The following is a 14,957-nucleotide window of genomic DNA, read 5'->3' as shown; positions in this document are numbered from 1 at the left end:
TCCTTCTTTCCAAAGAGTATAAACCCAAAGAACAAAGCCATAGTTACTTCCAAAATGTGATGAAGGTCCAACACTATATTATTGCAATTAGTCACAGAAGTGTGTAGTGCCCATAACTGCATTGCTTATATTCTTAATCAACATGTGTTTATATTTGCTTGTTTTAACATAGCAGAGGGAAGGGATGGTTTGTTATCCCCAATATATCAGATGCAGCTTTTAACTGGAAACCTAATAAACAATTCCATTCACTCCTTTCTTTTCTTCTGCCCTTCTTCCTAGTCAACATTAATTCATCCGATTTTCTACTGGTCCCTCTTCAGGACAAACTTCTAAAGAAGTTCTATAGCTGATTAACTGACAGGATACAAGAGAAGGCCACTATTGGTTAGTACCTGTGACATCATTACCTGGAAGGAGCAAAATTTTCTTCCATTTTGACTAAACTGTGTCACATTTTAGAGGCTGAACAGTTGTCTGCTGTATTACTTTAAGTGTTCCAGAAATCTGTTAGTTTGCAAACATTTTTGCCATCATGCTACATGAGGAAGTATATGTGTGCAAATGCACAAATCCAACTGCTGTTTTAATACAATAATAACAGGAAGAAACTATATTGGACATAATTTCTAAAGACTGACCAGCAGTGCTTTTTCCAGGGGGTACTCAAGAGTACACAGTACTGGAACCTCTTGTGTGGTTGTTAAAAAGTGTGGCACTTACTGTAACAACTTCATGGTGAGTACCGGCACTATTTTTCTAGAAGAAGAAGAAAAACCACTGCTGACCAGCATTCCTTTAAAAAAAGGGGGGATTAACCAAGAAGGCAACAAAACAGGCAATTCTTTTGTGCAGTATGCAAGTTATCACTTACATAGCAAGACGTCTTTCCTTTCCGTTTCCATCTACTTCTCAACCTCATGTTTCCTGTAAATGTTCCAGAGCAATTTCCCAATCCCTGTCTGACTACCCCAGGAGGTCATAAAGTAGCTACTGCATCCTTCCTGATTCTACCTATTCATGCAGCACTTCGTTCAAATTGCCAGTACAAGTTGCCCCAACCCAACTGGCTTTTTCATGAGGCTTGTTTCCTCCAGTTTTAATTATAAAATGTCCCCAAGCTTTCCTTATCAGAAGGGCACAACTCTAGGGCCAAGGACATTCAGATTTTCAAATTCAGCTCTAGGTGAAAGTTATGATAAGGTAAACTTCCTTGTTTGTTTGTTTGTTTTTAGTTCTCTTAACCAACACATGCCTGGACACCACGGAGACTGATATACAGTCTTTTGGCCCTGAATACAGCTTTGGAAAACAAGCGCAATCGAAAGCATGTTTACTGGAAAGTAACTTGCATTGACTTCATTGGGGATTTATTCCAAACCTAAGGCTGCAATCCTAAAACCACTTACTTAGGAGAAAGTCCACTGAACTCAATAAGGCTTGCTTCTGAGTTGACATGCATAGGTTTGCACTATTGCCTTTTAGAACCCAATAAGCATAGCGGCACAAATCATGTCTCTCTTTTTAAAGTCTGGTTTTTATACTGATTTAGGTTTTTAATTTCTTTAATATAAACCATTTTTTCTCTTTTATTGTATTACTGTACATACAGATTTGCAACCTTCTATAAGTATTGTGGGTTTAGAGCAGAAAGTGGCTAACCTGTGGCCCTCCAGATGCTGCTGGACTCCCAACTCTCATCATCCCTGACTGCTGACCATTCTGGCTGGGGCTGATGGGAGTTGGAATCCAACATCTGGAGGGCCATGGATGCTCCAACCCTCCTCAATACCTACCAAGACTCCATGCACTCACACTAATGACGAGCTGATAACTTTGGATTTTTTAAATATGAGAACTTAAACACCTCCATATACCTGAATGGAAGTTATTGTGTTAACATTCAGCACCCACTTGGAGCCTTATTAATACTGGGATGAGTATTCTTCATGGAGTAGGGAGATGAAATGCTGGCTGTGCACGAGGAATGAAAGTAGATCAACTGGGATGAAGCAAGATGACTAAACACTGAAATGAACTGTGACAAGTGTGCTGATGTCAATTCAGCCACAGAACGGCAGCTCCAGCAACACAGCACAAACTGCAGGGCTATGGTGGTTCATTGATTTAAGTTTCTGCTTGCAGGAGAAAGTTGCCAGAAGCAGACATGCCAATACAACTGCCTGGAGACCTGCAAATTTCCTTGGAGACCTCCTATGCTTCGGCTGCCCATGTGTCATTAAGCTCTGTTTGTACGACTTGACAGCTTTACAGTATGAAAAATTTGTGTGGCTTGTGAAAACTCACTCGTTCCCTTGACAGTCATTGAAACACGGCTCAGTACCCACAGAGGTCCTCCACTCCACTGCTCTGGGTCACAGAGTTTAATGCACCTTTTTTATTTTTAATAGGATAAAAGACTTCACTGGGTTTAGCTACAGAACAGACAGCAGTGAGAGGAATTGCACTTGATCTCTGTCTCTTAATTTAGGGCACCTTAAGACAACTTTCTTCGGTGACCTGTTCACAATACTAAATTCAAAAATCGATAAACCACTACTGTGGACTGTTCTCTACTGGTACTTGTCCTATTTGTCAGCATATGAACTGAGAGCATGAGTATGAATAAGGCTGATTGGGTAGCACAGTACAGAACTATTTCAACCAGAGTGTTATTTTGACCACCACCACAGTGTGCAATAGTTAACCCTTCCATTACAACATGTTAGGACTGAATGAAAATCGCATTCTCCCTGCTCATCAGCCAGATCAGCACATATTAGCTGAAAGAAGTCCATCTTCTTCCCAATCATGTCTTGCAGGATGAGGTTTAACCCCCACTACCCACCCAGTGTGCCATCATTATTATTACCCATCTTTTTCCCTGACAGGAACTCAAGATGGCTTACAACTAAAACAGAAACAACTAAAAACATTGGGGGGGGAGCAATAATTAGAAAACCATAAAAGGTTTAAAAGAATAAGTATGCTCTATTAAAACATACAGATAATTACAACAGAAACATCACAGCACAAGCCCTTTCCTTAAAAGAAATTCCCATGAAAAATGGCCTGATTGGCTGAAGATCCGGAATGATGTGTTTTATATCTCCGGCTTGTTTTGTGTCAGGTCAAAGGAGAGGTGCATTGTAGACTGGGGAAGAGTACTGGGAGCAGAATTAAAACTACAGTCCAGAGTTTCCCCCATCTGCAATACATAAACAATGAAAAATTCACAGGAAAGAAAAAATCATTCCTTTAAAGAAACCCACCCCCCGATACATAAACTTCATTCAATGAAAAGAATGGGAGAACCTAAAGCAATATATGGTGAAGATCAAAGAGAAGTGGGTCATATAGTAAACATAATTTTTAAATAAAACAATACACTTTACCACTGGTGTTGTGCCATTTCATTCAAAGTTGAACTATGAATCTATTTTAAAATCACTTCCTCCAATTTGCCTCTCAAAACCCAGAACACTAGAACTGACCCTGGTAAATAAGCACCACTGTAGGAAAATGGAATACATAATTCTGTTCCTGGTCAGAGACCATCCAGAGCTCATCTTTCCTAAGCATCCAACAATCTGTGGTGCAAAGTCTGTGGACTACAGGGAGTCCTGGGCCAATGAGCTTCTCCCAGTTCAATTAAAATGTGACATCTGCTGATGGGTGTTATGTTTAAACAGAAGAGCCATGTGCTGCTTCCTTAACCTCTTTATAAAATTTTTTTCCCAAGGAATGGTTGGGAAATCCAGTCTTGTATCTTCTGCTAACCTTTCAAACTGTTTTCAAGAGATACAGATTACAGGTCTGTATTTATAAATGTAAAAAAATAAAAAGGAGATTTATAAAAATAACATTCCCATGGTTCAAGCTTCACTAGACATTTCCCATTTGCCTTTAAACCCCAAATAGAACACCAACACAGTTTTAGTGATCCCCCCCCCATCTGAAATTATATGCCATCTGACTCAAAATGCATCATGTCACAGGAGGCATCACAGAACACATTTCTCAGAAAGCATTCTTTGAATACCACAAGAAGAGCCATAAGGAGAACCAGAATGCCATAGTGCTAAGCTAAGTGTTGAGTGTGGTATGGCAAATGAAGTGCCAGAGTTGGACCAGAGATATTTTAGCTCAGGGTCACCCAGTGTCCTTCATAGCTGACCAGTGTCATGCACTCACCACTTTCTCAGCCTTTTACAGAGACAATAGGGCTGCCCTTGCATACCATCCTGAGTTCCTTAAAGGAAATGCAAAACACTGGGGTGGGGGTGTAAATCAGTTAGGGGCTAAACAGAGATTTGGATCCAAGTATTCAAGCATCAGTTCATACATACAAATTCAGAGCTGCTTGCATGTGGCTTTAGTAACTGTACAAACGGTTTCAAATTACTATCCTACACTGCTCTGAAAAAGGAAAGAGAAAGCAAGGAGAACTTTAACTGTGGACCTCCAGATGCTAGTGGACTGCAACTTCCATCATCCTTGACCATCAGCCATGCTGGCAGGAGTATCTGGAAGACCACAGCTTCCCCACCCCTGAAATAAATAAAAAACTAAACTAGTAAGCACGTTTTGAACTATAGTGGATTCAACATGTAGATCAAGCATAATGTTCTGGTGTATATTTAACCAAAAAGAGAAAAAGGTCTCTTGTTTTAAAATGGTGTAAGCAGAACATGCTGTGGGCTAAGTTTATTTTTCCTTGGCAGTCTCTTAAGCACAACATGCTTGTACAGCACTCCCCTCCCCACCCTCCCACACCTGTATATTCAGACTGTGCTCTGCTTACGAGCTGCGGATATGCTGTAAGTAAGCTGCATTGCAATGCTAAACATTCTAAAGATTTAAAGAAAAGGAAATGGCTCATTTATTAAACACAGCACACAGCAGCAGAGAATAACCATTAGAAACACATGAAGTGTTCTTTGGCAAAAACTGGCACAATAAAATATAATGAAGTGCACTTGTGTAAAAATTGACTAATGAAATAAAACTGGCACAAGGTTTGAAGCTGGACCGAAAAGAAATGCTTTCTTCAGGCATGTCTGCAAGGATCATGGACAGAACACTTCAACATGGTCTTTCAAGTCGCAGAGTATCCGCAGTCATCTGCACAGCTTGTTATTTTGGAGTTCAGCTGGGAAATCACAAATAGGACACTTCCATATCCAATTTTGCATTAGCACCTTGATGTGCAGAAAGCACATCAACAGATGTGCAGAAAGTTTCCCTAGAAATCTCCTAACCTTCAGAGTCACCACCTGGCTTTATTGCAAGTGGGGTTGGTAAGAGACTACTGTACATCCTTCCTTTGTAAACTTTGTGCAAGCAACTTTGTTACTCTGTATATATGTTAAGTTGGGGGGGGGGAATAAGTTCCTGAAGAAAGGCACTTTAACGTGTTGTTACAATGGAAGGATGAGCTTCCTTTTGAGACATGTACATCAGGGATGTGGAACCTGAAACCCTACAGTCTTCCAGGACTCCCTATCACACCCCTGAGACTCTCCCAAGTCATGCCCATTCTGTAGTCCACATCTCAAAATGGCTCTGCTCTGCACCTTCCAGAGGCTGGAAGGTGTCCTTGAATTGTGATAATGACTTGTTTCCCTAAATTGAAGAGAGAGGTATGTGTATATAGAAACCTCTCAGTTGTGCATGGCTAGCATGCAGTCTATTGTATAGAGACAAGAATGGCATTGTTTTCCCTCCTCACTTTTGATCTGACCCACACCCACCATGTGGGCCCCAGAAGGTCCCCTATGAGGAAATGCTGAAAAGGGTCCCCTGCTCCTCATACAAGCAAATGCCATAATATTGTTGTGGTGTGACATACTCGCCCTCACCAGCAGCCACGCTCTGTGTAGCAATTCAAAACATGATTGACATCATAGCACAAGATAAGTGAACCTACATGTTATTATCCTGTAGTTCACTTTAGTTTTGTGAGAGTATAATGTTGAGTTGGGGATGGACTGCAGGGAAATTATAGAATAAGTGAGAGAGAATGGATGGAATGGCACGTGCTCTGGTAGAAAAGGCAAGTGGGACTTTTGAAGACACAATGAAAGTAGCAGACTGCAGCATCCTGGAAAAGGAAGACTGCCACACACCAATGCCACAAAACAACAATATGACGTGAGAACTAGACGCAGGGCTTTATCTCATAAAGTTTTCCCAAAACAAGGCTTTTCATATGCTGCACCATCATTCAACTCACACTGCTGGTTGTGCCAAAATTATCAGCCTTCTCTGTCCAGTTTATTTCTATCAGCTATCACTCATCTTCAGATCTATGTTCTCTCCCTCCTGTCAGGTCCATGACACTAGTTGAAAGCAATTTCTGAACCAATCCCTCAATCAAGATCTAGCAGGACAACACATGCTCTTATGAAATAAAGCCATTTCTCTGTCTCTCTTGTCCACTGCTTGATGTAATCTTCTTCAATATACAGCACTTTTTAACAGGCTCTGTGTTAACAACATTAAGGCACATCATCAAATTAAATTAAATACAAGTTAATAATCAAGACTGATCTTGCAACAATGCCAACTGAGGAAAAAATCCAGCTTGTTTGGATAAAGTGTGGCACCTCTCTTTGGTTTTAAAATGGCACGTGTGCAAATGGAAAGATCTACAGATGGGACTCAGAAGAGTAGACTAAGATTTTCACCCAGTCATGATTCTTTCACGTACGATAGAAATCATAAGATAGATTTGGATGCATAGATAGTTATCAATCTACCAGGAAATGGGAGTAGGCCTGTGATTGATTAGGTTCTTATCTTTTATCTATTTGCTACATGCAGTGCTGCCCATTCTTCAACAAGTAACTCTAGTGCAATGCTAATCAAATAATCTTCTAAGGCACTTTCTCATCGCCTTTTTAAAATGGAAGTCTATGAACTATGCCCCCAACAGGCTCACTGTTAGCTGTCTCACTTTTTCTTCTACTGAATAATGAAATAAGCATCTAACAAAGTGATATATAGTATAAAACGGGGGTGATTTTCCAAAAGTCATTAGACTGCAATTCCCATAATCTCTGACCACTGGCCATGTTGACTGGGGCTGATGGGAGTCCAACACCACCTGGATGGCCACAGGCTCCCCATCTCTTATATAAAACAGAATTAACAAGGAACAGCCTTACAATCTTCAAATTTGTACACATTATGGCTTACTCTGGTTCCAATGTGTTCCCACCATTGCAGCTTGAAGCTGAGCACACATGTTAGCCACAATCTATGTGCATCCTGTAGTTTCTTGAGAAATACTCCTGTCTGATGTGTTTCCCCTCTAACCAGCTTTCATTCAACTTGAAGATGCAAACAACCATTAAGCTGAGGTGTGTACAGTTCAGACAGCTGTTGTACATGTGCAGATGACAGGGGTTGCCAGCATGGACAAACAAATTAGGTAATGCATATCAGGTGCATATAGAAATTGCAAATGTGACTTGAGATGCGGGGAGGGAGAAACGGCCTTGCTGCGTTTTAAGCCACTAAAGCGCACATACTCTTCTATTGGATTAGATGACCCTCATAGTTCCTTCCAACTCTACAGTTCTATGACTCTATGGCTATTCGGCAATATTAGAGGAGGAACTGACAAATTTCAGCCATCCAGTTCTGTGTTCACTGTTCAGATGGAGTCTGTAATGAGCTTTCTACATCCCATTTCAGTCTACAATATGTAAACATGAAATATGTGTGCATCCTCTTCATATACATTAAAAGCACCTTTAACACCTCTTACTATTGTGTGCTCAACTGTGGGTCTTTTCTATTGTAGCACCCCAGCTTGTGGAAGTCCCTCCCAGGAGAAGTTTAGTTGGCCTTCTCATTAAAGCTACATATGAGCAGCTAAGATCTTATTCTGCTACAGCTCCAGTATGGGGATAAAATTCCATCTCTATGCTAAATTGTTCTGTTCTGCTCTTGATTTTAATGTATGAAATTGATTTTTCTTTCCAACTGTTCTACTGTGTTTTCTGTAACTTACTTATTCTGCTAGTTGCTCTGAGTTTATTTTAGAATAAAGTGCTTTTTTAAACAGAAGAAGAAGAGGCTTTTAAAATAAAATATCCTTTGTTTGAAACACAAGTTTTTCATTTACAGTACAGAGGCAGAAATAGACTCTGCTGTCATTTGAGTTGCAATTCAAATCCACTTCTGGAAAACACCCGGATGTTGAAGGCTAGACTAAAGCTGGACTGTCCCACTGTTTAGGAACTACAACTGAACTGATACAGGATAAGATGCTACCTGCCTCGTGATGGTTGTGGGTAGGTGATGCAGCTGATCTGAAATATCTGCAATGGTTCCTTGTTCATTTACAGACCAAATTCAAAGTGCTGGTTTTTATGGTCTGGGTCTCATGTGCCCAGGGAGTGCCTTTTACCAAAAGACTCTGCTCTAGATTCCATCTGTTGGGGTGGTAAGTGTGCTATGCACCCAAACAAAGAACAGTATCTTTTTGTAGCTGTTTCAGAGTTACGAGATGTGTCCGGCCCAATAATGTCAGGGATAGAAGAAGACATTACTCCACCAGGCTTCTGGGGATTCGTTCTTTTTATATGGTTTTCAAACTGGATCTCCTACTTGTATCTTTTGGGGGGTAGGGCAAGCCACTTTCTGAAAATATTTGTCGAAAAGTGGTCATGAAACACTGTAAACAAAGAGCACTTTTAGTGCTGCCTGGAAAGATTCCTTGTATTTTGCAATCATCTGTCCTATTTTTGCAGACTGTATAATAACAATATCAACAGGACTGCTAAGAATTTGAATACATCAAGTGCTTTTAGTGGCTGCGGTGAGAGCATTCTAAGAACCTCCCTATAAAGCAGAACAAAGTTTTCACCATCATGTTTGTCACGAACAGTTAGAGAAAAAGGCAAAGATCATAGAAGTACAAATTTGAACTACTTCTCAGCTCATTCTCTTAATGGTACAGAAGGCTGTTTTCGCATGACGACTGTAGCTTGGAGGGTTCTAGATTCCTGCACATGTGCGGGGACTCCCATTGTTCACAAACTGAACTTTAAAATTAAGTACATATATTGCAAGGCAAAGAGAGTGAGAAGTTAGGATCACCATATTTCAAAAAGTGAAAATCTAGACACAAATCCCGGCTACGTTCAGGAAATTCTGGACATATGGCAGCCCTAGATAAGTAGCATTAGTGCAACACTCACTTACAGAGGCTACAGCACAGCTGGGCAACCTGCAGTGCTCTAGCTCTCTTTGGCCTATTAAGTCTTACAGACGCTTCCCATTAGTCATTCTGGCTGGGGCTGATGGGAGTTCTGAGTCCAACAAAAGGAAGACCTCAGGTTCACTACCCTGCCTTAGATCCAGTAGCAAAGGGCACCAAGAGAAACTTTGCATTAGTAAAATCAAATGGATCTTGCAAAATGACAAAAGATAGCTGGCTGCATTCCTCAGGCAAGAGAGAGAACATTATTAAGAGAGCAGTTGTGAATTCTCAAATACTCTGCTCTGAGGAACCCAACCAGCAGAGATATATATATATTTTTAAAAAACAGCTGAAAGGAATGGGGTGGGTGTGTTCCCTTCAGTTTTAGAAAGCTGGATGACATGTTGAGAGGTCTGACTGTGCAGCACTGCTGTAGCTCTTACAATTGCTTCAGGGGGAAAAGCACAGGGAGGAAACAGACAAAGGAATCCCCCCCTCCCTTCCCTCCTAGCTGTTTATACAGATCCTTGCACAATGAAGATGCCCCTTAAGGTGCTGCATGAAGCACAAAGCCATACAGTATGCATGCATTCAGAGACATGTTGACACCCATGCAATGCTTAAATTGAAGAGGAAGGAAGGGGTGGGCGGGGCAACGCCCCTTGGGTATTGGTGGGTTTTGGTTTGATTTTTGTTTTAAGAAGGGGGGGTGGCACAATGTGGGTAATATAAGGAGAAATCAGGGGTGTGGCTTGCAGATGTTCACACCCATACCAACCAATAATTCAGGGTACTATGTGCCAGCGCCTTCATTTTCTTAATCCTTTTTTGTGGCAAATCCACCCACGTATATTTAAATACCTTGTCTGCCCCCCTCCCTCTCCCCGCACCACCACAAAAAAATCAAATTCAGCATCATTGCCTGGGTTGAATGAGGTAAAAAGAAACAAATACCCACAAACTTGTGAGCAATTTCTGCAGCATTTCATAACGCAGCCCACAAGGCTCTTAAAACAAAGAGGTGTCAAGAAATGTTCACCGTTACAACTGGCTCCCCTCCCTCCTTTTTTTCAAGCCTTAAAAACAGGAAGTGGCTTTCTTTGCCAAACTATACACTGATTTTTATTTTTAATTTTTTTGGCTCTTCACCAAACTCCAGAAAGGCAACACCAACGCTGGGGGAAGGAGCGGGGGCGTGTGAGGAGCAATTAATTATTAGTATTAGTAGTAATGGGCTGGGCTGCCTCATCCACTCTCCCAACATAGAAGGGAGCAAAAAAAAGTCATGGGACAGTCCTGAGGGACTGCTATTTCTTCACCCGCCGGTGCCCGTGAATTCAAGCGGGCTTACTTTCTTCGCAAGTTTGTTTCGCCTCAGGATACACCAGCTGCTCCCGGACTCCGTCTACGACCCCCGACGACCCCCGGGGCAGTTTCGGCCAGCAGCTATTCTTAGCTAGCGAGGCCAACCGAGGGCTTTTCTGAGGGGAGAAAGCCCAGGCGGGGAAGCTGGCAGCCTGCCTCGCGAAAAGTCAACGCGCCGAAAACAACTCACAGTTTTAAAGCATGTTCCGCCCACAGAAAAGGTCGCTGGCTCCAGAGAGAAGCTGCTGCTGCTGCTGAAGAAGAAGAAGAAGATGAAGATGAAAAAGAAGAGTAACAATCCGCACAGCCGGCCTACGGGAGGCGGTCACATCTCCGAGGGTCCCTCGCAGAGCCGCCGCCAGAGACAGGCGAGCCGGCACAATCAGACACTTTTGGACAACCTGCGCGTTTCCCCCCGCAAACCGCGGAGGGCGCTTTAGCCCCGCCTCCGTATTACCATATTCAATCAATCACACGTCGCGCGGCGAGGCAAAAGACGGCCCCGCCCCCGCGCACACGCCCTGCCCGCCGCTTTGTTGCCGCTCGCCCACACGCTGCGCCGCTTAGCTGGAGAGCGACACCTGCAGGGAGCGAGAGGCGGCGCAGGGAGCAGACTTAAGCGCCTCCCGGAGAGGATCTATTGTTTTTACAGTGAATTAAAGGTTGCACGACGCGAGCATCGCGCCCCCACACCCTCGGAGTCCCCTGGCAGCACGAGCGCGCGTATCCTCGGTGGCAGGTTTGACGGGCTGGTTTATGAATCCGAGTTAACATGCCCCAAGGAGAGGAGAAACTTCGGGTGTTTAAGTTTAGAGCTGAGTTATTAGGTCCCTTTTGTGCATAGCTGTCATCTTTTCCCTTTTCTTGCGAGGAATCCTATTCGGAATAAGGAAATTTCCCTTTAAAAAGGGGGAAAGTTGACAGCTATGCTTTTGTGGTCGGACAGCATTTCATTTTGCGGTGTCAAACCTGTGGAAGAAACCCCAGATGGATTTTTTCACCTGTGTATGTGCAATGGGCACTTGCACCCTTAAATGCCTGGCTGAGGTGCATTGCCATCGAGTCAGGTGTTTTTCCAGGTGTGCCACCAAAAAACAATAACCAACCATCCCGACCCTCAACAGGGGAAATCCCCATCCGTGGGATTCACAGGACTGAGAAATTCAGTTCCCCCAGTAGAATACAAAAAGGTCACCAAACCACAACAAACATGAATGAAATGCATTATACTAGCAACACAGTCATTCAAAAACACTTTAAAGCATAAATACAGAGGCAGATTTAAGGGAACGCAACTCGTTCATCCACACTGGGTGCTGCAGGGGCACCACAACAATGATGAACAATGAAAGGTGAGAGGCAGGGGGTTGCCAATTCTGGCATCGCACAGGGTGCCACTGAGATTTTAAAGCCCAAAGTCTGCCACTGATTATAAAATCATAATATTCACACACACCAAAAAAAGCCCCACCAGCCCAGAAGAGCTACAGAAACCTTTGGGAAGGAAAAATAAATAATGTTGGAGATCATCAACTTTTAAAAATACATTAAAGGCATGGTGTCTTTGTCAGGGATGGGTCTGGGGCATGTGGCAACAATATTTTGTAATTTTTAATATCCTCATCTACAGTTGCCATGTCCTTATCCTAGTCCTCCAAGTCACAAAGGACAATGCTACTGTTCCTTCCAGAATCAATGCCCTTTCACTGCCAAAGGAGTAGGGTGGAAAAGGATACAAAGTTGGAAGCATAGCAGCTGCTGCTTTTCTTAGAGCAGGTGTGGAGATGCTTTGGCCTCCTTGTGTTGCTGAACTACAAGTCCCATCATGCCTGGTCATGCTTGCTAGGGCCGATGGGAGTTGCAGTTTAGCAACAGCTGGAGGGCCAAAGATTCTCAACACCTGCCTTAGAGCATTTCAAAAAATGAGTAGAGAGCGTTTGGTCCTCCAGATTTTGGACTCCCACCTAACTTAGAATTTAAATTTCACTTCAAGTGTTCAAGGCACTGTGTAGTCAGTGATGATTAAATCTGCACTGTAAGGTTGCATTAAATTTTTTTTTGTATGCTTCTAAACTTGTTGAAAGCCACCTAGACATTGACCGCTATTAGGCAATGAACCAATTAAATAAATAATAACTATTACCCCACATTTCAGAGTGGGGACTGTACCTGGTGGTTTAATTAAGACCACTTGCTCGTTCAAAGCTTGGGTTTTGGCTCACAACTGACTTACGTAGGTTGTGGACACATTATTAACAGAACACACAGGGATCAAAGCTGCTTTGGTTTGGGCTGGTGGGGAATATCAAAACACAGCCTTTCCTAAGAAATGACAGGATACACACAGAAAGGAGATGAATTATATATGGCTAACATTGTGTGAACACTGCTTCCCAAACCAATGGTGGGATGGATGCAGTGCTGGATGCAGAGTGAATGGAAGTGTGTATGCATCTTACTATGCAATCCTGTGTATGTACTTTGAAGCAAGACACTTTGAGTTCAGTGGGACTGGCTCCCATAGGATTGCAGGTTGCACTTACCTGGGGTTAAGTGTCATTTAACTTAATAGGGCTTACTTCTGAGTAGACATGCATTAGAATGCTGCTGTTAGCCAATATGTCAGCACATTGAGTTCATGGTAAAGGAGATTTTCAAACTGGGAAGTTCTAGCTTTTAGCACCCACACTATGTGACACTAGCTTTCAGAGAATTCAATTTCACTGTTTCTATGAAAGTCATGAAAATGTTATTTCTTGATAGTCCTTACTTTGGAAATATTTTCTTTCTTTCTTTCTTGGTCAATCTCTCTAAATTCTTAAACGTGAAGGGACTGGTGTGTGTCAGTATGAAAAGAGGTGAATGTAGATGAGCACATTGCATCTGAAATCCCAGCAGAATTCAGGCAACCTCCAGAGAAACATACAACCCCATTGTTCCTTTCCCAGCCTTTAATTAACATGGAAATTGGTTTGGGTTTTTTGTTGTTTTTTACTTCTCTGATCATGGATTATTTATGATTCCAGATAAGCCAGCCATGAACAAAGAAATGTATCTAAAGCACTAACAACATAAAGGGGAGGGGAATAAAGGAACGTAAAGAACATATGCTTTCTTTGTTTCATTTTTTTGTTAGTGTTAAAAATAAAACAAGGCAGACTCGTGAGCATAATCATAATCTTTTCCCAGAGGAATTGATTAAAGGTCAACTGACTGAAGGTTTTTCTTTGTCAAACAAACCTTATGTGCTATGGGCAAATGAACCACATAGTGCAGAATCTATGAGTCTCCTGATGCTGTTGGACTAGATCTACCACTGCCCCTCACCATTGGTCACACTGGCTGGAGGTGGGGTGAGCTAGGGTCTGACAGCATCTGGCATCCCCCAAATTCCCCACCACTGGCATAGGTCAAACAGTATCAAGGACATCACCCTATAGTGTATAACAGGTCAGACTAGGGAGAATTGCTGCCACTTGACGTAAGTGGGAATGTAGTGAGGGTACCCTTTATTAGTCACATCCATGTGTTGTGCCACTTCAGAACACATGCTTGTTTTTTGTTGTTCCTGTGCATGCTTTTGGACATCTTCCTCCACTCAGTAAAGAATTACATCCACCTCACTTGAGGCATCATAGCTACAAAACCCTCTACTTATATTAACATGGATTGCAGCTTTTCAGGCCTCTGAGCATATGCAGAGTACATTTGTCTCACTTTTCAATAACCAAGTCAGGTGCCCCTCCAGCAAATCACTAGTTGAATGTATCACTTGGGCCTTTATTTTTGGTAAATTGTATCCAGCAACATTGATTTCTTTCTGAAAGGCGAATTTCTCTGTTGTCATTTTACTGAAGTCTCCCATTTTATGCATCGCTTATATTTCTATCAGACAACGCAGCCAGCAGTACTGCTGTAGTAGCAATTGCACTCCATGAAGCCCCAAGCAAAACAAAAAAAACAGCTTCCTTCTATTCTGCAAGCATAGAATCATCCCTTCTTTTGCTACTCTTTAGCTGCCCAGATATGTTCAAAAAGGTGATTAAGCTACAAATACCTACCGCTAGTAAAAAAAGAGAAGAAAGCAAAGAGAAAAGGTAAAATTACATGTTTGACCATCAACAAGAAAAGGGCAGAACTCGTTAAAAAGCAGGTGGGACTGACAACAGAATATTGTTGTACAGTCAAACTTCTGTTGTCGAATGTAATCATTCCAGAAGACCAAAACGTTCAACAACCGAAAACTGACAGCGGAAGCCTCAATGTAATAGGGAAGCTCAAAACGGAAGCAGCATAGCACATTCAGCATCTGAAAATTGTTCGAAAACTGGAGCAGTTACTTCCTGGTTTTCAGCGTTCGGGAGCTGAAACATTCCAA

The 14,957-nt window shown here is 42.2% G+C and overlaps 1 protein-coding gene across 2 annotated transcripts in view; it reads right to left on the bottom strand.

Moving 5' to 3' along the window:
• TP53I11 (tumor protein p53 inducible protein 11) overlaps positions 1-11,088 on the bottom strand; it is a 50,597-nt gene extending 39,509 nt beyond the window's left edge. The window contains exon 1 of one of the 2 annotated variants that reach the window (XM_083752944.1): positions 10,770-11,088. The gene's annotated coding sequence lies outside the window, so the exon portion shown is untranslated. Of the gene's footprint in view, positions 1-10,565 lie in introns of both variants that reach the window. The other variant, XM_083752945.1, reaches the window with a different exon arrangement.
• Between the last annotated feature and the right edge of the window lie 3,869 nt (positions 11,089-14,957).

Source organism: Podarcis gaigeae (genome assembly GCF_964106915.1).
Source record: "Podarcis gaigeae genome assembly, chromosome: 1".
Classification (NCBI taxonomy): Eukaryota; Metazoa; Chordata; class Lepidosauria; order Squamata; family Lacertidae; genus Podarcis; species Podarcis gaigeae.
The sequence above is the reverse complement of the archived record's forward strand: the minus strand, read 5'-3'. Positions and strand labels throughout refer to the sequence as shown.